Source organism: Bos grunniens, chromosome 18, assembly GCF_055505025.1.
Source record: "Bos grunniens cultivar Pamir isolate PY7600 chromosome 18, Bosgru_T2T1.0, whole genome shotgun sequence".
Taxonomy (NCBI): Eukaryota; Metazoa; Chordata; class Mammalia; order Artiodactyla; family Bovidae; genus Bos; species Bos grunniens.
In genome coordinates, this window is record NC_141182.1 from 12442461 (window position 1) to 12468781 (window position 26321).

At 54.7% G+C, this 26321-nt stretch overlaps 1 long non-coding RNA gene across 2 annotated transcripts in view; it reads right to left on the reverse strand.

Annotated features, from left to right (window-relative positions):
* The window catches only part of LOC147353051 (uncharacterized), a 435406-nt gene that overhangs the window by 407301 nt on the left and 1784 nt on the right, over nt 1-26321 (reverse strand). The gene's annotated exons all lie outside the window — the stretch shown is intronic.

Consider the following 26321-nt stretch of genomic DNA (forward strand, 5'->3'; position numbering starts at 1 on the left):
TCATGCTCACGCGCTTGTAATACAAGTCCCCGAGAGACGGTTCGTTTTTTGCAGGGCTCTCAGGCAGACCCTTTATACCTCTGCGCCACACCCTTTGCGCAGCCTCAGCCACAGAACGGCTGGCGAGGCTAAGAGCAGTGGCAGCGCACCCTGTGCCTGCATTTCACACACCCTGCTCCCTAATCCTCCTAACTCCCTGCTTCAAGGAAGGGGCCACAGGCACAGGGCGGGGTGGTGTAACTTGCCCGCAGCCACACAGCTAGTAAGGGCAGAGCAGGGGTTTGAACCCAGTCTGTCCAGAATCTGAGCTCAAAACAATGATGTGAAACCATCTATCTCGGCTGGGCTTCTCGGAAAGCTGCTCTTCCCTTTTAAAAGCAAAGTGTCTTTTTTCACTTGCTGCCTTCTTTCTTGTTCGGGATGCGAGAGAAAGGGTGTGACGTCTGAGCTATGGCAGCAGCCTATAGGCATGAGGTGACAAGATAAGCACCATGTGCAGAAGACAGCAGAGAACAAGGATGAAGAGATCTGGGTCCTCAGTGACTCTAGGATAAGCACTGAGACAGGGACTCCCCGGTGGCTCCAAGGTAAAGAAGCCACCTGCAATGCAGGAGACGCGGGAGATGAGCGTTTGATTTCCTGGGTCAGGAAGATCCCCTGGAGGAGGAAATGGCAACTCACTCCAGTATTCTTGCCTGGAAAATCCCATGGATGGAGAGGCCCGGTGAACTATGGGCCATGGGGTTGCAAAGAGCTGGACACGAATACACACACATGTGCATGCATGCACTGAGACACCACATCTGACGTGGCCCCCCAAGAGCAGACGCTTTATGTGAGAAACACACATGTCCTCACTGCTGAAGCCAGTTTCTCTGTGAAGTGCAGCCAGGTGCATCCTGACTGAATTGACAGCATGTGGGGGTGTGGGGAAGAAGAGGGTTTGTCAGCGGAAAGACATGTGAGGAATTTAAGGAACAGAGTTACAAGGCGTTGGGAAGGGGCGACCTGGGGCCACACTGGGGACCATCAAGATGACAGTGAAGCCTCAACTCCCCAAACCCACGTTATAACCCCAAAAGCAGCAGTGTCACCTGGGCAGGGGGAGCCTGTGATGATCCAGAGTTCAGATTCAGTAGGGTAGGCTCTTGGGTGGGGGGCGGGTCTGGGAGGTTGGGATTCTCGGCTTGCTGCTTCCTAGCAGCGTGACTCTCTGAGCTTCAGTTTCCTCTTGAATAAAATGAGGATGGATGGAACACCTTTTGAAATACAAGGCTCTCAGCGCAATGCTACACAGTGCCAGCCCAGTAAAACCGGGTGACTATTTCTGCGTGTTTGTTTGGGGCCCGACAGACCCAGCTGTCCAGAGCTAGGTTGTCCAGACTGGCCATTAGGGGCATCGTGAGGATGAGGACTCAGCCTCACAGCGGTGAGGGGCAGGCCCAGCCCCGGCGGTTGGCTGCCATCCAGCCATCATGAATTCTCCCCCGTGGTGTGTGCCCTTCCAGCCACCTCTGCCCCAGGACCCCCGTGCTGAATGTGGGCAAAGACGGCAGCTGTTTTCACAGCTACCTGATTACAGTGCCTACCTTTTTTTTTTTTTTTTTTGCCAAAGCTTACCCAAGATACTGATGCTGAAGCTGAAGCTCCAATACTTTGGCCCACCTGATGTGAAGAGCCAACTCATGGGGAAAGATGCTGATGCTGGGAAAGACTGAGGCCAGGAGGAGAAGAGGGTGACAGAGGATGAGATTGTTGGATGGCATCACCGACGTGAGGGACATGAGTTTAAGCAAACTCTGGGAGATAATGAAGGACAGGGGAGGCCTGGCGTGCTGCAGTTCATGGGGTTGCAAAGAGTCGGACATGACTGAGGGCCTGAACAACAACAGTAGGGGAGGTTAATGGGACTGGAGGACCCACTTCCGAGATGGCACACCCACCCACCCACGCAACTGAGAGCCCAGCCAGGGCTGTGGGCCGGGGGCCTTGGGTCCTCTCCACGTGAGGCTCTCACAGGCTGCCAGGGCTTCCTCTGAGCACGGCAGCTGGGCTCCAGGAATGAGCATCCCAAAGCCTCAGAAGTCACACCCTGTCGCTTCTGCTGTCCCCTTCCGGTAGGGGTGGTCACAGAGCCTGCCGGGAATCAGAGGGAGGGCCCAGGTCCACACTTGAAGGCGGGGCGGCAAGGTCTAGAGGAGTGTGAGGACCAGGAGAGACTGGTGCACTCATCGTTGGAACCCGCATCTGTGTTCAAAGCCCCGCCCAGTCCCATCTTCACTGTGTGGCCTTGGGCAAGCTCCTTAACTTCTCTGAGCTTCACTGTCTCCAGATGCAAAATGGGGTCATTCTGCCTAACGTTGGGAAAATTAATAAAAGAAGAACCTGGTGTGCTGGGGACTTAGAATATGTTGGTGTCCTTTCCTGTTTCCCCACTGTGATGTTCCCAATTATATAGAGAAGGAGCTTTAGAAACTGGTGAACTCCTATGTAACCAGCAGTTGCCTTGCAAGTCCATTGCATGAACCCGACAGGATCCAGTAGACAGCAGGCAGGAAAGAACACCGGGTTCTCAGATCCTGCATCAGCCCTCAGGGGTCTCTAACAATCCTCCGTCTTTCTGACTCAAAATAAAATGTTTCTGTGTCTCAGCTCATTCTTTGCTGCTCCTAGGGCGTCCTGCTCAGGTGGCCTTGACTTCTCTTCAAGGCAGGAATACGGACCTCCAGCATCCCCTTAGCATCACTGATGACTCCCAACAGTAAGAACAACTTCCTTGGAATTTTCTGACACCTTCCCACCTTCGGGCCAGACAAGAGGCCCCCGGGGAAACTCCAGGAGCGCTGGAGAGTGGGATGAGTGGATGTTCTTTTCTCCAGACTGAAGGGCCAGCCGCTGGAGGTTCTGACGGCTGTGGCCCGAGACTCAGGGACAGATGGGGTCCCAGGAGCAGAGTCCTGTCTGGAGGGCGGAGGCTGCTGGCTTTGGGGATGCAGAGCAGCTCTAAAGCTGGTTCACACCCCGAGCCAGTCAGGGAGCCCAGCGCGCTGGGGAGCCTTTCTCGGAAAAGGCCCCGTTTCCTTCCCACGAAACGGGCAAAGCCCCAAACTCCACAGATGCTGCCACACACACGACTCTGTCTGGAGCCCGAGCCTGGATTCCACGCTGGTGGGATGGTTTACCTATTTAAGTCATTGAACCCTTTCTGTTTGTTTCACGAGGGAAAAAAAAAATCTGTTTATTCTAGCCACATTGTTTGTTGTTTAAAGGAATGAAATAATTAAAACAAGAGGAACCCTCTGTAGGCTTGGATGTTTTTCCTTACAAGCATAGAAAATGTATAGATAACATTATTTATCTTTTTGTTTTACAACACAATTTAATGAATTTTATTCACTGCTCAGAGATTTACAAATATCTTTTATGTAACAAATACACACAAAATTATATACTTAAATCTGTATGGGTTCCCTGGGGCTGCCATAACAAAGCACCACGGGGCTTAGAACTACAGAAATATGTCCCCTTGAAGGTCCAGAGGCGGGGAGTCTAGCGTCCAGGTGTGCATAAGGCCGGTTCGTTCTGGAGGCACCATCCCTGGCCTCCCTGCGCCGGCCGCTGGCGGGGTCAGCGGCGCTCGGCACGTAGACGCAGCGCTCCAGCCTCCGTCTCTGCCGCCACGTGGCCTCTCCCTGCATCTCACGTGCGGTTCTCCACTCTGTGCGTCCTTCTCTTTTTTCTGGCTGCACCGGGTCTTAGTTGTGGCATGTGCGATCTAGCTCCCTGACCAAGGATCAAACTCAGGCCCCCTGCATTGGGAGTGTGGAGTCTTAGCCACTGGACCGCCAGGGAAGTCTTTATACCATTTTTAAAACTACCCTTATTGTCCATCTTTGTCTAAGCTGGATTAAAAAAAAAAAAAAAAAACTAAGACAACAGGCACGACTGTCCCGTCCCAGGATACGGGGCGGCCCTAGCTGTGCCTTCTCTATCACTAGGCAGTGGTTCTCCACACCTCCGGCGAGCACTCAGCATCCTAGCAACGCCCCTCTCTCCCCGTCCTGTCCGTGGAGACGGCCCTAGGGGGCAGCGAGGAGCAGCCATCCACTCAGGAGCCTGCTGTCCTGCATATTTTGAGGGCGTAAGCACCCAAGGAGGGTAAGTGATCTGCCCAAGGTCATGGTCAGTGAGGGAGTGGGGGTTTGGACCCTTGCCTTACAGCTCCAGAGGCTGAGCTCCACTCAGGACGCTCCACTGCCTCCACCCTGGTTCTGAGGGTCCTACGCTTTGAAGCTGTTCACGCGGCTGTGAGCAGCTCCATTCCACGGTTTCAGCACTGCACACACTCCACCACATACACACAGCTCTGTGGTCCAGTCCATCCCCCTGGAGAGGGGCATCTGGGCCACCCCATGTTCCAGGTTCCCCAAGCTCCATGCTGAGGAACAGTCTAACTGGCTCCACACTGGACAGACATGAGACTTAGTTTATGCCCACACTGCTGCTGGACTGCAGGATCTGGGTTTGGGGTGCAGTGTGGACCGTTTCCATGAAGGCATCTGATTCATGGAGGTGGGTGTGCCCTTGGGAATCCAAGCCAGAAGCAGGAGCCGGGGACTAACTTCAGCATGCTTCTCTGGCCATCAGTCAGGATGCAGGCTGTGGGAGTCTGGACACTTGTTCTCTGCTCATAGTCAGGGGCTCTGAGAGGGCCAACTTTTAATGTGGAGGTTGAGGTCAAGGTGAGAAGGGCCAGGAAGGGATTCTAGAGTCCTGGTGGATGCTGAGCTCATAGGCCACTCCCCACAGTGACCAGAGTGGACCTTCTCCAGTGCCCATCAACCCACAATCTACTCATAAGCTCCAAAGATGGTCTTGACAGTGCCAGCCCCCTGGAGGCACAGGGAAGCCCTCTGTCCAGGACGGCTGGCCCTCTCTCTGCTCTGGGGAGTAGGACAATGGTCCTGGGCATCTGAGCCCAGGTCCTACAGAGGCTGAAAGCCCCTACTTCCCTCCTCTTAAGGTCCAGGCACCTATTGTTAAGATGCAGAGCCACATGGTGAGGGCGCTGGGAGGAGAACTGAGGCGCTCCGATCGAAACTCTCAGCTGGGCTCCCAGAACTGGCCAGGAGAGCAGGCCGGCCTGGGCGTGCAGCCCGGGTGTCACAGTGGAGCGTCACGGGGAGTGGAAGAGCTGCCCAGCTGAGCCCAGTCCATCCACAGAACCTCAAGAAAGAAGAAGAGGGTGATTGTTTTAAGTCACTACATGTAGGATGGTCTCTTACTTGTTAAGAGATACAGAAACAAGGTCCAATAGAAATGCACACGTGTCCAACAAAAGGCACATCCTAAACAGTCACCCTGATGGTGATGGACTCCACATAGAACCAAGCACATGACGTCCAGCGACAGCAGAAGGAATTCAGAGCCGGGTCCCATCACACCACGGGATGCCATGTAGTCATGGGGGAGGATGAGCCTTGCGGCTCCCGGCAACCACCCGGGTGAGCCCCAGACACACAGCAAGGAGGGCAGACAGACGCCGGGCCAGAGGGGCACACTCGGTACCGTGTGGCCCCTTTATGCAGTGTTCACGCGAGGCAGGCTCTCTCTGCTGCCTCGTGGTCCACCATGTGTACACACGGGGTGTCCCAGACACCCCCAAGGCGGGGGACGAGTGGACTCATCACCTCCCACAGCCTCCGTCCCATGAACCATCACCCTGGGGGTAAGGAACCTGGGGACACAGACTTCCAGGCCATTGTGTGTGTGTTGGGGGTGGGGGGGGTGACTGGAAGGGGCACGAGGGGCCTCTGGGGACAGGTTGCCTTTGAGAAAACTCATCCAGCTGATTTGTGGACTTCTCTGTGTGGAGGTTTTATTTCAATACAAAGTTTACTTGAAAAATGTAAATGAGACTTTTTCCGGGTAATCTACAGCTGTGCAGCAGGCCGTGCCAAAGTGCAGTGGCTTTACTATTTCTCACCGGGTCTGTGGGTGGGAAAGCCAAGCGGGGCAGGCCGGATGGCTCTGGCCGGGCGCTCTCATGTGGTCGACGCTCCATGGGGGCCAGGCGAGGTCATCCGCCGGCTCCTTCACTCACACGTCTGGGCCCTGGGCTGGGAGCCTGGAACCATAGGGTTGGGACTGCGGGGACTTCGGGGCCTCCTGTCTCCATGAGACCTCTCCACACAGTGTCTCCAGCACAGGGCTTCTGAGGAGCCGACTCCCTTCAAGGCCACTTGAGACTCAAAGGCATGTGTCCTCAGAGGGCCAAACAAGCTGCCCCCTTGCTCCCCTACCCTGGACATCACCCACCTCACTTCCACCACATTTTATCTTTGAGGCAGCCTCAACGTCCTGCCCAGCTTCCAAGGAGGGGCATCCAGACCTCCATCCCTTCTGGGAGAAGGGGGAGTGAAGAATTTTCAGATATGGTTCAAAACCACCATTCTCTTTGCCAAAAACCTTCAATGGTCAGCCACCATATTCAGGAAGAAGAAGAACTACAGAGCCTCTTGATGAAAGTGAAAGAGGAAAGTGAAAAATTTGGCTTAAAGCTCAACATTCAGAAAACTAAGATCATGGCATCCAGTCCCATCACTTCATGGCAAATAGATGGGGAAACAGTGAAAGACTTTATTTTGGGGGGCTCCAAAATCACTGCAGATGGTGACTGCAGCCATGAAATTAGAAGACGCTTGCTCCTTGGAAGAAAAGCTATGACCAACCTAGACAGCATATTAAAAAGCAGAGATATTACTTTGCTGACAAAGGTCCATCTAGACAAAGCTATGATTTTTCCAGTAATCATGTATGGATGTGAGAGTTGGACTATAAAGAAAGCTGAGCACCGAAGAACTGATGCTTTTGAACTATGGTATTGGAGAAGACTCTCGAGTCCCTTGGACTGCAAGGAGATCCAACCATCAATCCTAAAGGAAATCAGTCCTGAATATTCATTGGAAGGACTTGATGCTGAAGCTGAAATTCCAATACTTTGGCCACCTGATGCGAAGAACTGACTCACTGGAAAATACCCTGATGCTGGGAAAGATTGAGGGCAGGAGGAGAAGGGGATGACAGAGGATGAGATGGTTGGATGGCATCAATGACTCAATGGACATGAGTTTGAGTAAGTTCCGGGAGTTGGTGATGGACAGGGAGGCCTGGCATGCTTCAGTCCATGGGGTCACAAAGAGTCAGACATGACTGAGTGACTGAACTGAACTGAACCATATTCAGGACAAAACCCACACTTTCCGAGTCCCACTAGACGGGCAGGATCCCTCTGGCCCTTGCCCACTTTTTCTCCTCTCTTTCTACTTTCCCAGCCTTCTCTTCTTCCCTCTTCCCTGACTTCAGGCACCCCAGCCTCCTGGGGAGGACTCTGGCAGTCATCCCCCTGTTGCACATCAGGGCCTCTGCACCTGCTGAGGACAGCCTCCTTGTCATCAGGCCCTGCTGACTTCAGCTGAGCCCTCCTCTCCCATCACTCCATCTCACTGCCTGGTTTTCCATCTTCATTGCACTTCATTCCATTTGAAACTAGCTTTTCTGTTTGGCATGTCCTTGCTACTAACTCTCTGCCCACCAGAATGGAAGCTCCGTGTTCACCACCTCAGTGATGTCTGACACCTGGTAAACATCTCTTGAATGAATAGATGGGTAGCTAGCGGATGGAGTGGTGACACGGAACTATGAACAGAGCCCTCTCTCTGGACACAGAAGGCGGGACCTGTGTTGCTGGCTCCCAGCACCCACTCCCTTTTCATATGCATCTTCCTGATCCAGAGAGTCAGGAACTACATTTCCCAGACTCCCTTGCATCCAAAGTGCTAGCTGCAAATGAGATTCAGCCAATGAGATGCAGCCAGAGGCGGAGAGGGGGCAGCCTGGAACAGTTTCGGCTCCTGCTGGGTTCTGCAGGTGTGGCAGCTCCCAGCATCCAATTGCCCACCTTCGGCACAGGGGGTGGGGGTGAGAGGATGGGGGTGGGAGGCAATGGGCGCGGCTTCCCAATCTGATCCTAGACGGCAGGCACAGCCGTCCTTGAATTCGGCAGAGCCAGTGGCAACCCCCTGCCTCCTGTCTGAGCTGATAATGCAGCTCTCGGAATGTCGGTTCTAGAAGCCCCGCTAGAATGCACTCCTCTAGGCTGTCTGATCATTTTGGAGGCCCAGATCCCCTGTGTTAAGCCCCATTCTACGTAAAATGCTTGGAGGGTATCGTCACGTCCGTTGTCATGGCTGGGATGTGTAAGTAGATGAAAAGGCTATGACAGTGCAGTGTACAGCTTCCACATTTATACAGATGGCTCAGCAGATCTCAAAACATCCCAAGAAACATGGGAGGCCCCAGCCCACCTCATGGAAACTGGGCACAAGACCAAGAAGTACGCAGATATTCGGAATGTCCAAGTCCACTGCTCACCTTCCTACCCAGGTGTTTAGTACGAGACCTGGTTGACCAGCCACTCCGACCATTGTGTACAACAGCAAATACAAAATCCTTTTCTTACGCTACATGACATGGTTTTTTGGCTTTTTTTTAATGAGGAAGGGGCAGAAACCTGTGTCACATGTGATCTGGTCCTGGCACCAGCACTGAGCCTGCTGTGCCAGCCTGGATGAGCCTCTTACCCTCTCTGGGCTCCCTATGTCTCACTGTAAAATGGGAGAAAGAAAGGAAACCATGTCAAGTCCCCTTCTAGCTTTAAATGTCTAGGATTCCTTTCTGTTCATCTCTCTCTGTGCATGTGTGTTTGTATGTGGTGTGTGTGTGGTGTGTGTATGTGGTATGTGTATGTGGTGTGCATATGTGGTGTGTGTTTGTGCAGTGTGTGTATATGGTATGTGTTTGTGGTATGCATATGTGGTGTGTGTTTGTGGTGTGTGTTTGTGTGGTGTGCGTATGTGGTGTGCGTATGTGGTGTGTGTTTGTGTAGTGTGTGTGTGTGGTGTGTATATGTGGTGTGTGTGTGTGGTGTGCATATGTGGTGTGTGTTTGTGCAGTGTGTGTATATGGTATGTGTTTGTGGTGAGCGTATGTGGTGTGTGTTTGTGGTGTGTGTTTGTGGTGTGCGTATGTGGTGTGCGTATGTGGTGTGTGTTTGTGTAGTGTGTATGTGTGGTGTGCATATGTGGTGTGTGTGTGTGGTGTGTGTTTCTGTGGTGTGTGTATGTGGTGTGTGTTTGTGTGGTGTGTGTATATGGTGTGTGTGTGGTATATGTGGTATGTGTATGTGGTATGCATATGTGGTATGTGTTTCTGCAGTGTGTTTATGTGGTATGTGTTTGTGGTGTGCGTATGTGGTGTGGGTATGTGGTGTGTGTTTGTGGCGTGTGTTTGTGTGGTGTATGTGGTGTGTGTTTGTGTAGTGTGTGTGGTGTGTATATGTGGTATGTGTATGTGGTGTGTGTTTGTATAGTGTGTGTGTGGTGTGTGTATGTGGTGTGTGTATGTGGTATGTGTGTGGTGTGTGTATGTATAGTGTGTGTGTGTGTGTGTGGTGTGTGTATGTGGTGTGTGTTTGTGTGGTGTGTGTATGTGTTGTGTTTGTGTGGCGTGTGTTTGTGTGGTGTGTGTGTGTGGTGTGCGTACGTGGTGTGTGTTTGTGTGGTGTGTGGATGTGGTGTATGTTTGTGTGGTGTGTGGATGTGGTGTGTGTTTATGTGGTGTGTGTATGTGGTGTGTGTTTGTGTGGTGTGTGGATGTGGTGTATGTTTGTGTGGTGTGTTTGTGTGGTGTGTGTGTATGTGGTGTGCGTATGTGGTGTGTGTTTGTGTGGTGTGTGGATGTGGTGTTTATATGTGGGGGGGTGTGGTGTGTGTGCACACAACCCACCCTTATCACTGAACTCTACATTGCTCCCTGCCCCCACTCCCCACCCCACCATGTTGGTCCCTATGAGGACAAGGTGATTTTTAATTTAAAAGAAATATTTTCACCATAAAAATCATCAAGTACAGAAAAGGGAAGAAAATGCTCTGCCCAGCCCCGTCTGCCCACTGCCCACGGTTTACCAACTGCTGTCCAATCCTGCCTCATCTCCACCCCTCCCCTGCCCCCGAGCCCTGGGTTACTCTGAAGCGCACCCCATCAGTACATATCTCACTCAGTATCTTTAAAAGACAAGGACGGAGCTGGTTTAGACGGTGACAAACCGCTGCTCAGACGAAGCATTTTGCATCCCAAGGCTGTCTTCAAATTTGGGTCACCTCTTTGCAGTTTGGAAAAGTCCCCTCATCAAGAACACATGTTCCAGATGCCTCACAGACATCTGAGGCATCAACAAGAACATCCATGCTCACACTCAGTTATCACACACAAGAATATCCACACTCACACTCAGTTATCACACACAAGAATGTCTGCGCTCACACTCAATTTTTTAGAAAGCAATTTTTAGAACTTCAGGAGTGATTCTAGGATGGTTCAAAGTCCACTGTGCTCAGAAAACTCTGAACACGGTATGGAAAGTGGGCCGTTTATTTGAATACCTACCCATGCCAGGCCCCAACCTCCTGCACCACCACCTACAGCTCCTCACCCTGCATCTTAGGGTCTGTGTCCGTGGTGGTGAGTGGACAGCCAGGACCCTTGGGGACTGAGGCTCTGGAGCCAGATGCTGTGTTGGCCCTGGGCTCTGTCGTTCGGAAACCTGTGATGGGATGAGCCAGGCCTTCTCTGGGTTCCACGACCCCATCTGCAGGATGGGGGCAGGCCTCTCAGAGTCGCTCTCAGAAAGCTCTTTGGGGGACTGAAGGAGGTAACAACACTCTGCGTGGCGCCTGATGCATGGGAAGTGCTCCACGAACACCGCTGTCCTGGGGCCATCACTCTGGTGTCCTAACTGAGATGACAGCTGCCGGTGGCCAGTGTCAGTCTGTGCACAGCGCCGGTCTCCCTACAGGTCAGCTGTAGAAACCCAGGCTAACCCAAGAGAGAACAGTCCAAAATATGATCCCAGAGGGAAAATGTTGTCTCATTAGCCTAATCCTTCTGGATCTTCTGCTATTTCCTCCACCGCTTGAGTGAGCCTGACACAAGGCAGGCATTCTTCTTGCAGGGGAAGAAAGCATAGAAACTCTCTTCTGAACAGAACGAACTTAGTTTGTGCAGGAGCCACCATTTCAAAGGCCTGGAGGGGACAACTGGAGGATTGTGTATCGTAGGCTGGGCTCTTCACCCGAGCAGCCAGCCCTCCGGGTGGTAAACACGCTTCTAATGAAATAAAAAGTTTTGGGCAGCAGCGTCTCCATGCCGGGCTGAGTGCATTTGTCATGTTGGATAGAGACCCTCCCAGCAACACAACCTGAATGGCAGCAAGGAGCCCAGCCTTGGCGGTGAGCCTGTCTCCAAGGCAACCCCAGCCTGTCTAAGCTGTTGCCTGGGGACCCACCTGAGACCAGTGACTGTGAGTGGACACATCTGGGGATGCGCGTCCGCCTTTACTGCCTGTGTCATTCTTTGCCGTCTCTGCCCCGTGGAGTTCCCGAGTAATACAGCGTGCAGCCCAGAGACACTCCAGCTTTTAAAGCACGTTGATCCCTAGCAATAGACCATACATACATTTATATTAATTGACCAACAAAAGTTACATCTTGTGATCTCATTTAATCAGAACGCCATAGGATTAAGTATTTTTAAGATTTACTTATTTTTTTGGCTGTGCTGGGTCTTCGTTGCTGTGTGCAGGCTTTCTCTAGCTGGATCGAGCAGGGGCTACTCTTCATTGCAGGGCGCAGGCTTCCCAGTGCAGTGGCCTCTCCTGTGGCAGGGCATGGGCTCTGGGTGGGAGGGTTTCAGTAGTTCTGGCTCTTGGGCTCTGAGCGCAGGCTCAGATAGTTGTGGTGCTTGGGGGTAAGCAGCTCCTCGGCCTGAGGGATCTTCTGGGACCAGGGACCTCTTGCATTGCAAGGTGGATTCTTAACCCCTGGACCACCAGTGAAGCCTGTGATTAAGTAGTGAATTTCTCCCTGTGCCATTGGAAAAGCCTGGATCTGCATCACCCAGGGGTAAAGGTCTATGCAGTCCCTGGTGTGTGTGTCCTAAAGGTGATGGGCTGGTGCCTCAGAGAGAGAGAGCTGATCAAACTGAGAAGGAGGGCCTGACATCCAACGTGAGAGGTAGCCGGCCTGGCCTCTTGAGTGCTAACACAGGATCTGCGTTGCCCGGAAGGAGAAACAAAGGCTCAGAGATGGATGGCACCTGGCCATGATTACAGAGCTGTGACAGAGAGCACGGCCCAGCACCCAGCACTTCCCTCTCAGAACTGCAAACCCCTCTGGAAGTAGCCATGACTGGAGAGTGCTGGTGCTCCTCCCCTTTCCAGAAGTTCAGGGGGACCCCCAGGACTGGCTACTGTCTCACTGCAGGTGGGCAGCATGGGAGCAGGGAGGTGGCTGAGCTGACAGGACTGCACCCGGGGCAGTGAGGGCCTGTAGAGGGGAGGTAGAGTGGGTGACCTGGCTGCTCAATGTGTGTGTGTGCACGTATGTGTGTGCATACGTGTGTATGCATGTATGTGTGTGTGTGTGTATGCACGTATCGTATGTGTGTTCAACAGGAAGGTCTAGGGATCCGCTCCCACCCCAACACAACCCACATCCATCCGGCAGGAGCTCCCAGAATTTCTGGGCAAGATGTCTATGGGGGAAGGGATGGGATTTTGGTGTCCTGCTCAGGCCAGAGGCCAGGGGAGTTGGCCCTTGGCCAGCATGGGTGAGGGGCCACAGCCACTTTTCCCTAGGACACACCTGCCCGGCCTGGGGAGGGGGCGGGCCCACCAGCCTTGTGATTAATCTCCTCCTTCAGAGGCCCTGGGCAAACATTTAGACTGGGGACTCCCTTGTTTCATTTGTCCAAATATTTGTAGCCTGTGGGTCACTTGGTCATTTCCTGAGAGGCTCAACTTGGGGTGGCTTCGACCCACACACGCTGTCCCCTCAGCTCTGCAGGGGCCAACCTGAGCATCTGCAGTGTGTATGGAAGCACAGCTGGTAATGGTCTGGGCCTCATTCAAACTGGGCACATCCAACCCTGGACTCCAAGTCTCCCCCAGCCTTACATAAGTACTTGCATTCATTCAATCATTCATTCTAGCACCCTATGAAGTTGCTTTTTTTTTTTTTAATCAGCGTCCTCATGACTTTTCTTTGGGCCATCAGTTACTAAACTTCCTCCTGGGTCAGACTTACTATCTTCAGCTGCGATGGAGAAGGTGTTACTTCTCCCCCATTTTACAAATGAGGCAACTGAGGTGCAGAGAAGTTAGGTCACCCACCTAAGGCTGCACAGGAGAAAGAGACTCACTCTAGAAGCCACATGCTCTGACACCACACCCCACCCGCCAACTCCAGACCATTCCGCAGGCATATTCACGTAGCTCCTCTGCAGGGCAGCTCCCTGCGCCCTGGGGCCGCGCCTTCTGGGTCCTGGGAAGCCGGCGGGGGCCTGGGGCAGGGGCGCGGGGCAAAGGCGGCAAGGGCCGGCAGCGCAGCTTGTCCTGCCTGGGGTCGCCTAGAAGCCGGAGCCTGTACTTAGTTCTCCCTGGTAAATAACAGCTCTGGTTTCTGCTAAAAGGATTCTTTCCCAGAACACAATAATTTTCATCTCCTCCTTGCTACAACCCCTAGTTTATGGCTAAATATACGCCATAATGAGCCGCTGGCCTGATAGCGTCGTTAAGGAGATATTTGACCTCGGGTTTAATTGCAGGATGGAATAAATGGCTGGGACGCGCAGAAGGGGCCCCGCCAGCTCGCAGGCAAGTTCAGAGCTCGGCATCTGGCATCCGCCAGCCCCGGAGAAAGTGGTGAGGCGGAGAAAGCGGCTCCCTCGGCGCCTGGGCCGCCGAGGAGGTCGAAGGGCTCAAGAGCCAAGTGCAGCCATGCGGTCCATGTCAGCGCCTCCCGGAACCCTTGGGTGTGCGTGGATTGGGGCCGCTGCTGGACCATGGAGCGTGGCCCTGTGGCAACTAACTCCCTCTTTTTGCCTGGACCGTGGTTTCCAAAGCCCCTCAGAAAAAAGCCCCTGCTACCCTCCCACCGCTCCCCTTCTCCTTGGCAGAAGGCAAGGCCGGCTAGTTGGGCATTCAGCTTGGGTTGTGCATATCCACCAATCGCAACAGACTAAATAGCGGTTTGAAGTGTTCCCAGCACACACAGTTGGAGAGGGCGAGGGGAGAGAAGGGAGCCGGAACGCGGGCGCCCGGCACCTGTTGAAGGCTACGGAGAGGGAGAAACGCGCACAGGCGGACCATTTGGTGACGCGGCTCGCAGCCCGGGAGGAAACTCGCGAGGGGCTCCGCCGAGCGACCCGCCTCTGGGCCATCGACCCCGCGGCTTCTGCGTGAAAAACGTGGCCTGTGACCTCGGCGCCCCCGGAGGAGAGGGGTGGATTCCGGCTTGCGGCAGCGGAGGCTGCACCCGGTCACCCTCTTGGATTTTTCTCTCCGCTGCTCAATGTCAAGGCTACAAAAGCCGTCAAGGGAGTGTCAGTTGTGCGGAGGGCTTTGACAAATGGTAACTGTTTGAAAGAAAGGAGTGCCAATAACCGTGACTTGGGCCCAATTTATTCCATCTTGGTGGTTCTTATTTGGGAGGGAGTGTGTAAGAAAGGGACTCTGCACAGCAGTGAAAGCTACAGGAATGCTTTCTCCCCAACGCACCTCCCACCTCAAGATCCTTTGGTCTTGACTTAAGAACACCCACCCCCAGCTCCGAACAGCTCGACTGCCTCCATTACCTAAGCCCCGGGAAGTACGCCAGGATCCAACCTCCCAGACCCAACAGAGGGGTCCCAGGTCAGCTCCCAGGGGTTGTCCTGGCGCCCTGAAGTGGCAGAGAGAGGGAATGGGCACAGCCCTCCAGTTACCTCCTCTCCTGGAGTGAGTCCTCCCCAACCCTGCCCACAAGCTACCTAAACCTGGAGTCGGTGCTCCCTCCAGTCCGGGAGGAGTCCACCTGCAGAACTCTATGGCTAAGGGACAACTCCCTATTTTCCTCTTCCTGGAAAGAGTTTCCTCTCTTTGGGTCTCACGACCTCTTTACTGCTTGGGTTCTAGTCTGATTGCTGAGTCAGGCTGAGCCTGGCCAGCAAAGCCTCTCTGAGCATCGTCTGTGGACTTTGTAGTACCCGGGAGAAGAGACTGAGAACCCAGAGTGTGGTGCCCGGATGCTGCTGGTAGCTCCAATTCCCCAAGCTGAAAGCCCAGGTGGACTGTTTCTGGGCACCCTGTACACAGAGCTGGGAGGGGCAGAACGGATCCAGAAGGTGGGAACAGCATCCATGCAAACAGAGCGTGGTGAGGGGCTGTAGAGATCTCCCAGCCCGGCCCTCCAGGAGATTAGATGAGGCCCCACTTGACCATACAGCTGCAGACTCCCGGGGCACAGTGTTCGGAGAAGGGCTGGGAGTGAGTTTCCAAGAGGAAGCATCGTTGTCTTGGCCCAGCATGCCTCCCGAATGCGGTGGGAGCCCTCCCGGCATCTCTCCACAGGGCCCTGCTTTTCCTGCTCTGGTTCTCGTTCAGCTAAAGGAAAAGGAGGCGAAAGCCAGCACATGCCGTGCTGAGAGTCAACAGAGGAAAAGAGGGCAATGGGTGTGGAGAAAAGGAGAAAACAGTCTCTTGATCTGAGTGAACTGGGGTGGCCTTTGGAAAGCCAACGGCTTTTCCCCAGCAAAAAAGTCATCAGGGCCAGAAAGCAAACGTCGAAGCTTGGGGTAATTATTTTAAAACAAAAGAGACAAGGGAAAGACTGGCAGCAGGGAGAGGCTTGAAGCTGCGGGCGGTCCAAAAGGAACTGTCTGGGTGCTCTTAGGGACACTGCAGGACTTGAATCGGGATTTTTCTTACCCAGAAACCTGACTGTGCTACTGCGGGTGGCGGTGGTGGTTGGGGTGGGTGATAGCAAACAGAGTCCCCACTCTGCTGCGTGGAGGGAGGACCCATGATCATTTCTCCCCGTTAGAAGGTTCCGCTGAGAGTCCCAGCGACACAGGGTGCGCGCCTTTTGATTGGGCCTGGGAGGCGAGCACCGCGAGGGCCTAAGGCTGAAGCTCCGTCGGCGGGCTGTTTGTAATTCCATCCTTTTTTCATTAACATAAACACCACTTGAACAAAAATATACAGGGCCACCTACTTTGCCGGGAAAGACGGCCTAGCGCCCACCGGCCCCCGCCGGCCGAGACCCCTGCCCTCGCGGCGCGCCCCTGGGCGCCCGGGTCCACGCGATCCAAGCGGCGCGCGGGGCCCAGGAGGAGGCCGCCTTTGTGTGGCTTTGGGGCTTGAGGCCTCCTGGGTCTCGGGCCGCGCCCCCCCACCCCCCGCCCCAGTTCAGCCTGTCATCCCTGCGGGCCGCCACCGGAGCCCCGACGGAGGTGCTGAGTTGTCAATGTAAATTCCTAGTTAAGCCACTTGTTGATAAAGCCTCGGGGCAAATTGGTCCCTCTTTACCTGCCCGACCCCCGCCCTCGCCGGCGCGGTCCTAATTGCAGCAGGAGCTGGTGGCTGGCGGCGGCCTTGCGGCGAGCTAATTGGGTTGGGACCCGCGCGGGCTTCCTTCAGCTGGACGCCTGGAAGGATGGAGGAAGAAGCCCGGGGCGGAGGCTGGGGGGTCCACGCGGCCTGGGACCTCCGGCCTGGGACCTCCGGCCTGGGGTGGGCTTTTGGTGAACGAAGAGCAATATTTGCGGGGTGGTCTCTGCGGTCCACGTAAACGGACGCGGCGACCGTTTGGTGGCTCTCCTTGGAGCGCCGGTCTCCCGCGTCCGCGTCCACGAAGGCCTGGCCCCTACCCCGCACGGAGTGCGCTCGATCCTTGCGCCGACGGGGCTCTCCTCCAGCGCGCCCCGCCCCAAACAAGAACTCAGCCCAGAGCGGAGGGTCTGAGCTTCGTTCTCTTCCACCCCTCTCTGGACCGATTTCGGGACCCACACACGCACGAATTAAAAATCGAGAGGGTTTTGGAGACCGCAATTGGAAATGAGCCCGCCTGGTCCAGGCCCCAGGTCCAGACTGCGTCTCCCCACGCGCACAGGCAAGTCAAGAACAGAGTCGATTCCCTGTCTAATTCAAGCCCCCAAAAACGTAGCTGGAATTGTCCAAGGAAGAGACTTTTGACGATTTTTTCCTCTTAACGTTACTATCTAATTTCTGGTCTCCGCTATTTCCCGTTACCCATATAGACACATCCCCAGCAATTTTGCACTTTAAGTGAATTTTCCTGTTTTGCAGAAAAGAGGAGAAAACAACACTTGGAGGCACCCGGGCTTCCTGAACCTTAGAGTCTGACTAGGCGTTTCACCCTCTAGTGGTAACCTAGGCTGCATCCAGAGTCCAGCGGAGACCCTTCCTATCCACCCCTCTCCCCTAGTGCGTCCAGCGCCCGCCGTATCCGAGAATAGGCAGTCCCACCACTGTTGAAGGGGAGCGACCGGGCCGGAGATGCGCTCGTACTTGGCTTCCAGAAGGCGCCTCTCCGGGAGCGAGAGTCCTGGGTGCGTCTGGGCGCCCAGAACCCGGCCTTTCCGCTCAGAAGCCCGCAGGAGAAGGCTGAATCCGCCTTCCTCGGCTCCCACCCAGGCAGGACCAAGCGAGTAAGAAGAGAGAGCTCACTGCCTCATCTCCTAAGACCTTGCCCCAGCCCGAGAGTTTTCGAATTTGCAACTCCAGCATCCGCCGCACGCCCCCTCCCCGGGGATGGTCGAGGTAAAATAAACACCGCGTTCAAGCAAGCAGAACCCATCATTAGCCCAAACCACGGTTAAAATAATTGCTTCGTCGCAGAAGGAGAGGGGCAGTAACCAGCCGGGTCTGCCCGGACCCTGCCGCCGCCGCCTCCGGGGCCTCGGTGGACGACGACTCACGTCGCAGCCAGGCCGGCCCCGACCCCGGGGGGTGGCGCGCGCGGCGCGGAGCCCCGGTGGGCCTGGGTCCCCGCGGAGAGAAACGCGTTCTGAGCTTCCTGCGCGAGTCAGAAGCCACCGTTTCGGCCGAACGCCAGCACTCCACAATTATTTTCTGGGAGGCGACTAAAGAAGGCTCGAGTCAGACTCGCAAAGCTAGAGTGAGTCTTGGCTGCTTAAAAAAAAGAGCGAGCGAGAAAGAAGTTAGGGGCAGGTAGGCGGCCGGCGAAGGGGCAGACTGAGACTGAAGCTGTCTTTCAGAAAATGCTGCTTTGCAAAAAAACGTGGAGAAAGCGTGGGGGTGATCGCGAAGGGGTGTTAGGATACTCACTACTGGTCTCCTACAAAGGGCAAATTTGACTCCTAATTGAGTTAGTTTTCATGGCGAATTACATGGGTCTTAGCCCAATTTAGGGGTGGGGTGGGGATGACCCCGCGGAAGCTTAGCCTGCAGCTACCACGTGAATCCAACTCATTCTTAAATTTTAACAGGGGAAAGGGCGGTGGGAGGAGAACGGGGATAAAACGATCATCTTAACCCTGAGATATAACAAAATGTTTAAAACATTTTGAGGTTTGTGCTTTTTAAAATAGCAGATCTTCCCATGTCGGGGATAGAATTTTTTCATGTAATTAATTTCTGATTATTAAGAAAAATACCTGGGATAAAATTAATTGGTGCTGGAGGAGAGGAATGAAGTATTTAAATGAAAACCAAGTGCCCCCAGGAAATAAGTTTTTCAAATGAACCCCCTCGAGGAGCCGTGTGTGATCAAACTGCTCCAAGCTTTGGCGTAGCTCAAGCATTGAGAAAGTACGTTTCAAAATAAAAGAACCAGAAAGTGTGAGTGACTATGTTTACACTACTGTTTTGTAAATTTTTAAATTCTACGGGGTATGAAGCGGCTGGCTGATAGGAAGGTGGGCATTGGCTGAGATGCAAAAATAAGAATAGTATCAAGGGACACGAAGCAGTTTTAAAGGCAAGGAGCCGCAAGGGGCCAGCTCTGCAATTGCCTCAAGTGGAGACCCAGTGCCTCGGCTGGTCAGGACCCCTTCCCCCAACCCAGCAAGGGATCCCACTGGAGGTTTGCTCTTGGGGGAGACAGGGACCCATAGGCCCCCAAGGAGCCAGTGTGCTCCATTGTCTGTCTTTCCCCAAATCCTCCTGCACCCATTTAACTCCTCAGAAAAGAGTGGCAATACCCTCTTGTCAGGGCGACGCCATGGGGGAGGGCAGTTGATGGTCTTGATGAGCCCCTACTCCTAGCAAAACAGACTCCCTGTTCAGAGCGGGGATGTTCAGGCCAGGCCCCATCGCTCACTGTCCCTGGCATTTCTGGGAAACTGGCTCTTGGGGAGTGCAGGGCAGTGATTCAGAGCCCCTGTCCCATGCTGCGGTGGTTACAGGCTGGAGGGTACTCTTTTGTTGTTATTCAAAGCAGAGAGCTGTGGGGGAAGTGAAGCAGAGCCTCCCCTTTTCTTCCTGGCAGTGCCCGAGCTGGGACCCCCCTCACTAGTGCCCTTTTGAGGAGGGAAGTGAATGAAACTGGGGCCCTCACTCTGAGCCCCACACTCCAGTCTGCAAAGTGGGCTCAGCGACAGCAGCTCCTTAGCCCTGCCCTGCTACACAGCAGGCGTTCAGTGGCTCCCCAAAGGCAGCGCTGTTCTCCTGTGGTCTTCACAGGGGCCCCAGGGTGGCATATCTGTATTTTCACCACCATGCAAATGAGAAGAGGGGCTTGAAGGGATCTGGAAGCCAAAAAGAGACTGCCTAGCAGCTGGGCCAGAAAAGGGAGAGGGGGCGGGATTCTAACCCAGGTATTTGGTGGCTGGGCCCCTGCCCCAGAGCTCCCTCCCCACGAGGGATGGGAGCCCTCACGGGGCTCTATTGACTGCAGAGGGTGACTGGGGACCAATCCTGGCTGGTGCAGGGGCACACCTGAGACTTCATCAACCTGCCGGCTGTCAGCACGTCAACTCTGAGTTGTCACCGGCCAGCAGAGGCTCTCCTCCACCAACCCACTGATGATGCCCTGCCCTCTGAAGTAGGTGCCACACTATTAGGGGTGGGGGCAAAATAGGGTGCCCAGGGGAGGGGACCTGTCTGAAGTCTCATGTGAGCTGATCCTCTATTTGAGTTCACGCTGCCAAAGCTCAGTCCACCAAGGTGAGACCCACAGGACCTCACCCCCAAACACCAGACATGAGGGAGCACCCCCAGTGCTAACAACCAGGTCAAGCCTTACTTACAGTTGGATACCTGCCACCGAGAAGGAGGTACTGCCCCTGTACTGGTTCTGCAACTGAGGCACAGAGAGGTGAGGCCACCAACCCCAGGCCACACAATGAGCAGTGGAAGCCAAGTCTCTCTAGTTTTATTTAAGACTTCTGCCCTGGTTTGCATGGATGTGGCTGCTCCCCCGACCTTTAGCCCCCTCTCACACCCTGGTCAGAGCTCTTTTCCGTTTCTTCTCTGGTTCTCAGGCTGCCCTGTGAGTGTCTGACTTTACCCCCCACTTTAAGATAAGGAAAACCGGAGGCACCCAGAGGTGAAGTCACTTGGGAAGGCTCTTCTGGCTCTGTGCTGCCCTGGCCTCCTTGCCCTGCTTTCCTCCCTCTCGGGCCCTCGGGGACACTGGAGAGGGCCTCACAGCCTCTCCTGGGAAAGCCCACCCCAGGGTTAACAGGGATGAGGTCTGGGACCCGCTCCTCTGAAAATGGGACACAGAGAAACTTCCATATCAGAGTGGCCACTGCCCACCCAGTGCCTGGAACCCCAGAGGGAGATGTCCAGTTTGTGCTCAGCTGGGGCCATGTGTACACACACACACACACACCCCCTCTGAATCCGTCTCTTCCTCCTTAGATGTCCACTCTGTCCTCAAGCAAACCCCCTGCACCCCTCTGCTGGAGCCCCTGCTTCTCGCTGAGTGTCTGGGCTCTGGTAACCTCTCTGGGGCGGGAAAGGGTCTCCCTGTCTCCAGTCACCCGTGCCTCCACTCTGGGTGCACAGGGCAGGCCTCCCCGTACCACTTGGCCCTGAAGGGCGCTGTGTCCTCTTCCCGCATCACACACATAGAGCTGGCTCCCCCACTGAAAGTGCAGAAAACACACTGGCGAGGCTGTGCAAGCCCACACACCCATGTGCAAGTCCTGGGGGGATGGGGAGGTCGTGCCCTGGGGCTGCCTGGATACAACCCTGCTGGGACAGAAGGACCCAAACCTGACCTAGTCGGGGAAGCATGGGGAGGGGGCATCACCTCCATTTCCTCAGCAGACCAGGGGGCTGTGGGCTGCCCTCAGGCAGGTAAGCCTCTCCCTCCCTTAGCCTCCCTGGGCTGCTCCAATTCTGTTTGCTCCCTAGAAACAGCACTTGTTTTCGCGTTTTCAATACCCTCTGAGAGGGAATAGAGCTTTGCAAGCTGCCAGTGAAGGTGAACAGGCACACACTTCGCACACACCAGCAGGTTTCTGGGAGCAAATTGCAACTTTTCATGAAGAAACAAATCTGAGCACCCGCCCCCGCACCTTGGCCTTGCTTGGCCTGGTCCTCGCTTCCCGCTTCCCTCGACTCACTTTCTGCCAACCCCTTCTTCCCCACAAACTGTGTGGGTTATTGTATCTCCCCCTCATATCTGAGAAACAGAAAATACCTGATGTTTAAATTTTAATTTGTATTTTCCTTCTTTTTTTTTTTTTTTTAAAACTCAGTCGTTTTTGCCTTCTCGGTCTTCACTGTCCACTCCCCCAGCCTCCAAAGGGCTTCTTTCCATTGGTTCCTCCACCCTGTGAGCCAGTGTTGAGGACTGGCCCCTTTCTCTCTGCTGCACCTTTTGGGAAATGCCTTTCTCTCCCTCCGTGCGGATCCCTTGCTCAAAAACAAGATCTGGGAGGCACTCTCTCTGGCACACACATCCTCATTCCCCACCCCCACATTGGGACTAACGTCTTCTCTGCGTCTTTCTGAGTGCAGCCGTCTAGGCAGCTGGGATGAAGAGACCTCAGATACTCTGGAGCCCGCCCGTGGGAAGGAGCACAGCCGAGGGCCAGGCATCCGGGGTGGGAGCCCCAGGACGCGCACTGTCCCCGGAGTGCTCTCTGTTCCTCAGAGCAGGATGCACCGCTAAGGCCAGAAAACTCACAAAAATCTCGCGGGGAAGAGGGCTGTAAATTCCTGGGTTGCAGCATTGTCAAATATTTCATTGAAGAACGTCATGGAAAATGCGTGCTTTTGGGTAAAAGGCCAAGTGGAGGGGCAAGCTCAGGACTGCAGCAGCACAAATACGAGTTTCTCTCTTTTTTTTCCCTTGACCAAAACATGAACTTCTCTGCAATTGTACAACTGACGGGGAAGATTAACTGCCAGGCCTGGGTCATGGATAGCCCCCACCACAGTTGCCCCCCAAGCATGGCCCTGGTGGGGGGGAGTCCCCACAGGTGGGGTTTCTGAGCCCCATCTGAGCCTAGGGGGTGTGGCCAGGCCAGTGCGGCCAGAGGGTGTGGCTCTCTCCTCCTCACCTGGGGTACCCCAGGAAGACTCTCAGAGGGCCCCAGACTCTGGCTTGCCTTGACAAGAGAAAACAGCGGACTTACTAGGTTTGGAGTCTGGTTGGCAGCAATGGGGCAAGTGCAGCATGGAGTGGGAGCCTTGCCAGTGGCATTCCCTGGGAGCCCTGGAGCTCCCTGGGACTTGGAGCCCCCTTCTAGTGCTCACTCTGCCTGCATTTCTCATCTCTGCGACTTTCCTGTGGGCTGCACAGAGGCTCACACGGTTCTGCGGTCACAACCCCACAAAGACCCGCACAGAAGGCAGATGGTCCTCCAAGCCATGCCTCCTCCCCAGCACATCTAAGGGCAGGAAAGCTGCTCTGTCGCTACAGACAGAGTAGGAGAACCCCAAGATCCAAACAGAACCTGCCTCCCAGGGTTACAGTGAGGGGTTCTGAGCTAGAGTGGACCTTGAGGTGCCTAGCAAGGGTCCAGGGTCGGGCCTCTATGACCATTAGCTGTGTGATCTCTGCATTTTGCTTTCGGGTGTTCGGCTGAGTGCAGTCTCCTACTCACATCACCACACCCCACTGCAAACACACCGCCTGACGCTCTGGGTAGATGCGGCGTCCCTGTGCAGATCCCTCTCTTTGCAAGAGGCAGCCCAGGGCGCTCCGTGTGCACAGGCATGCACCATGTGTAAAACCGCTCTATCGCGTCTGACATAACCCATTAGAAGCACACCTGACCACGGTGCACACAGCTCTGCATCATGTAGCCCACAGAGCCTGTGGCATTCTGTCCAGAATACGTGGCCCTGTGCACGCCCCTGACGACTCCATGTGCGCAACCCCATATATACTATACCCACTTTATGATAGCTGGTGTACAGGACGAGTCCTGGTGCACTCCATATTCCACACACAGAGTGCTACATCACTCCCATCTTCACATATTCAGCACACGTGCACCCACCTTAGTAACGTTCAGCATAAGAAAGCATTATGTTTGCACACCTCGTGCTCTTCTGTGCACACAGGCCTGCCGCTGTACACCCACCTGACACAATCACGCTTATGCTTATGGGGCTGTACTGGGTGCCCCTCTAGTTCTACACTTCTTGCCCTCTGGACGGTATTCTGCACATTGGCACTCGCCATACGTGTGCCCCTTTAGAGTCTGCAGAGAAAAACATCCCGCTTTGTGCACAGACCATCCTACAATCGTGGGGAGGACACCCGCTCTCCTCCTGACCCTGACTTCCCCCCCGCCCCCCAGTCTCCCGACCCGGGGGCTACATTTTCACCACAAATATCCCTCCCCCAACCCCCACCGAGGCGCCCAAGCCAGGCGGCTTCCTTTACTGCCCAGCGCCCACGTTGGTCTGGGGTCCGCCCGCTCTACCTTGTGTCGCCTTTGGACGTCGCCCGGGAAGGGGTTCGAGGGAGCGGGGACGAGGGCGGCGCGGGCCGGCGGTAATGCAGAGCAGGGGCGGCGGCGGGCGGGGCGGCTGCCCTCGCGGTGGGTGGTCGGCGGCCGCCCCCGCCCCCGCTCGCGCTGCCGGCCGGGGCACAATCCGAGCTGGATCTGGTTCCCTGCTCGGGTTACGGCGCGCTCTCGGCCCGGGCGGCTTCACTTAAGCAATTAGCCAGTAAAAATACCTCGGGCTTGGGGAGTGGGAGACATGGCAGGCGTGTCTGTTTTTACAGCCCCCTCCCCATTTGGGGATTCCTAGGGCTTGCGCTGGAGCGCAGATTTGATTTGGGGTGGCAGGGGGTTCTTGATGAATCTTTACGCGAGAGCAGAAAGCAGCCGGAATCCCCCGTCTGCATTTTCTCCGACCGTCCCTGGAGCTGGGCCCCTGGGGGTTTTGTTTGTTTCTGTCTGTTTGGATAGCCTGGCTTTCTGGGCAGTCTTGTCCAACTCCCAACAGCTCTAAGAAAAAGATGCCGTTATTCAGTCCCATTTTTTTTTTTTTTCAGATGAAGACACTAGGTCATCACAGCTAATAACACTGTATCATATACTTGAACGGTCCTAAGAGACCTTAAATGTTCCCACCGCAGAAAAAGAAATGGTAACTATGTGACAGGATGGAGTCATTTTGCAACATATACATGTATCAAATCAACTGCACACCTGAAATTTACCCAATGAGTCAACTGGGGAAAAATAAATCAACAACTCCTGCCCGCTCCCTGCCAAAAAAAAAAAACACAAAACAACAACCAACAAACCAGGAGAAACTAATGCACAAATGGCGTATGCATTCCTACACACTGAAGGCTGGATTCAAACCCAGACCACGTCCGATTGTGGGTCTACAGGTAGAGGGTCTCTGCCCTGTACTTGGGGGCTGTATCCTAGTTCTGCAGGGTGACCTAGGACACCGGGCAAAGTCACTGAATCCATCTGTAAAGGAAGGGACAATATTGACCTGGTAGGACTGTCTGTGAAGGTTAGAAAAGTATCTTCGGGGGTGTTAGCCAGAGTCTTGGGTTCAGTTTATGGATGCGAGGTTGTGGATTCACGGGTGGGCTCCACGAATTTGGTGAAACCTTGAAAATCATTTTACAAATGTCGCAGGTATGTGTCCTTTGGAAGGGGTGTGTGTGAAGGTTGTAGATTTCAACAGCTTATCAAAGGGAGTCACAGCCCAGAGAAAGGTTAAGAACATCCGGAGGTGTTCATAAGGCAAACCTCAACACTGGGTGCGTGGCCAACGGTCGGTAAGTTCTGTTATTACCACGTGCTTGTGGCGTCTATTACTCTATCGCCATCGGTTCTCTAATGGGTCTCAGTACCCTTGAGCCTGGAAAGCCAGGGATGGGGGTGGGGGCAAAGGAAGGATTTCTAAAATTCACTCCCTCCACCCCAGGCCTGTGAGGAGGCATCTGGGAGGGCAAAATTCCGACAGCCAGCCTTTGGAGGTGGAGAAGAACCACGGAGAGGTGTTCGCTTGGCAGCACTGGCCGAGCCAGGCCAGGGCCTCAGTTTCTCCATTTCCAAAATCTACGATCTGCGAGAGCTCTCGGGAGCATCTAAAGAGCCGAAAGCTTGGTCTCTGGGCACCTGGAAAGCCCTCCTTACCATGCCTGAGGTTCTCTCCAGAATGGGGGGCCTCCGGATCACAGAGCCGGAGCACATTTCCTCCCCCTTTACCTGCTGCCCCGGTGGAGATGTGGTGCCGGGAGAGCCTCCGTCTGCCACACTCCTGAGGCTCCGAGGCCATTCAGCCCTTCCCTGGGCACAGTAACTGCTGGCCTTACCCCTGCAAAGTCTGTTCTACTACTAGACCTCAGGGGTAAATGGAGGCCAGGTGGGGCCCAGCTCCACACTTCCTTCCAGGAAGGCCAAAGCTTTTCCCCAATCCACAGGGGCCCCACAGGGAGCCGATGAAAAAACAGTGATGTGCAGAAGCTAGGAAAACTGATCTGCGGTTAGCCCAAGGATGGACTCTGCAGCCCTCTCCCCACCTAAGAGAGGGCCTAGAGGGAAGGGGGTTGCTGGGAAAAGGCCCCCCATCTTCATGCTCCGTACAGTCCCCTCATTTTGGAGGCGAGCTGTCAGTGGGGGAGGAGCGAGAGAAAGGGAGGTGTCACTATCACCTTCTGGGAGCCTTCGCCCCTCGCTGCCTTGGGAGAGGGCCATCTCCCTGGCTAGCTTCTCTTCTATAAAGGTCAGACGCATTCCCAGCAGCGGGCGGTAGCGACCCCTTCGCGGGAACTTCCCTCCCGGTGCCGCGGGGCCGCCTACCCTGCAGCGGCCGTTTGGTGGAAGAAAAAAAAAAGTGATGGAGAGAGAATATGAGAGTGCGTGTGCGTGGACGTGTGCGCGCGCGAGTGGAGCTGCTGTGCTTGTGCGGCCGGCTGTGCATGGGCGAACGTGCAGGGCAGGAGTGTTTGCGCGTAACCGAA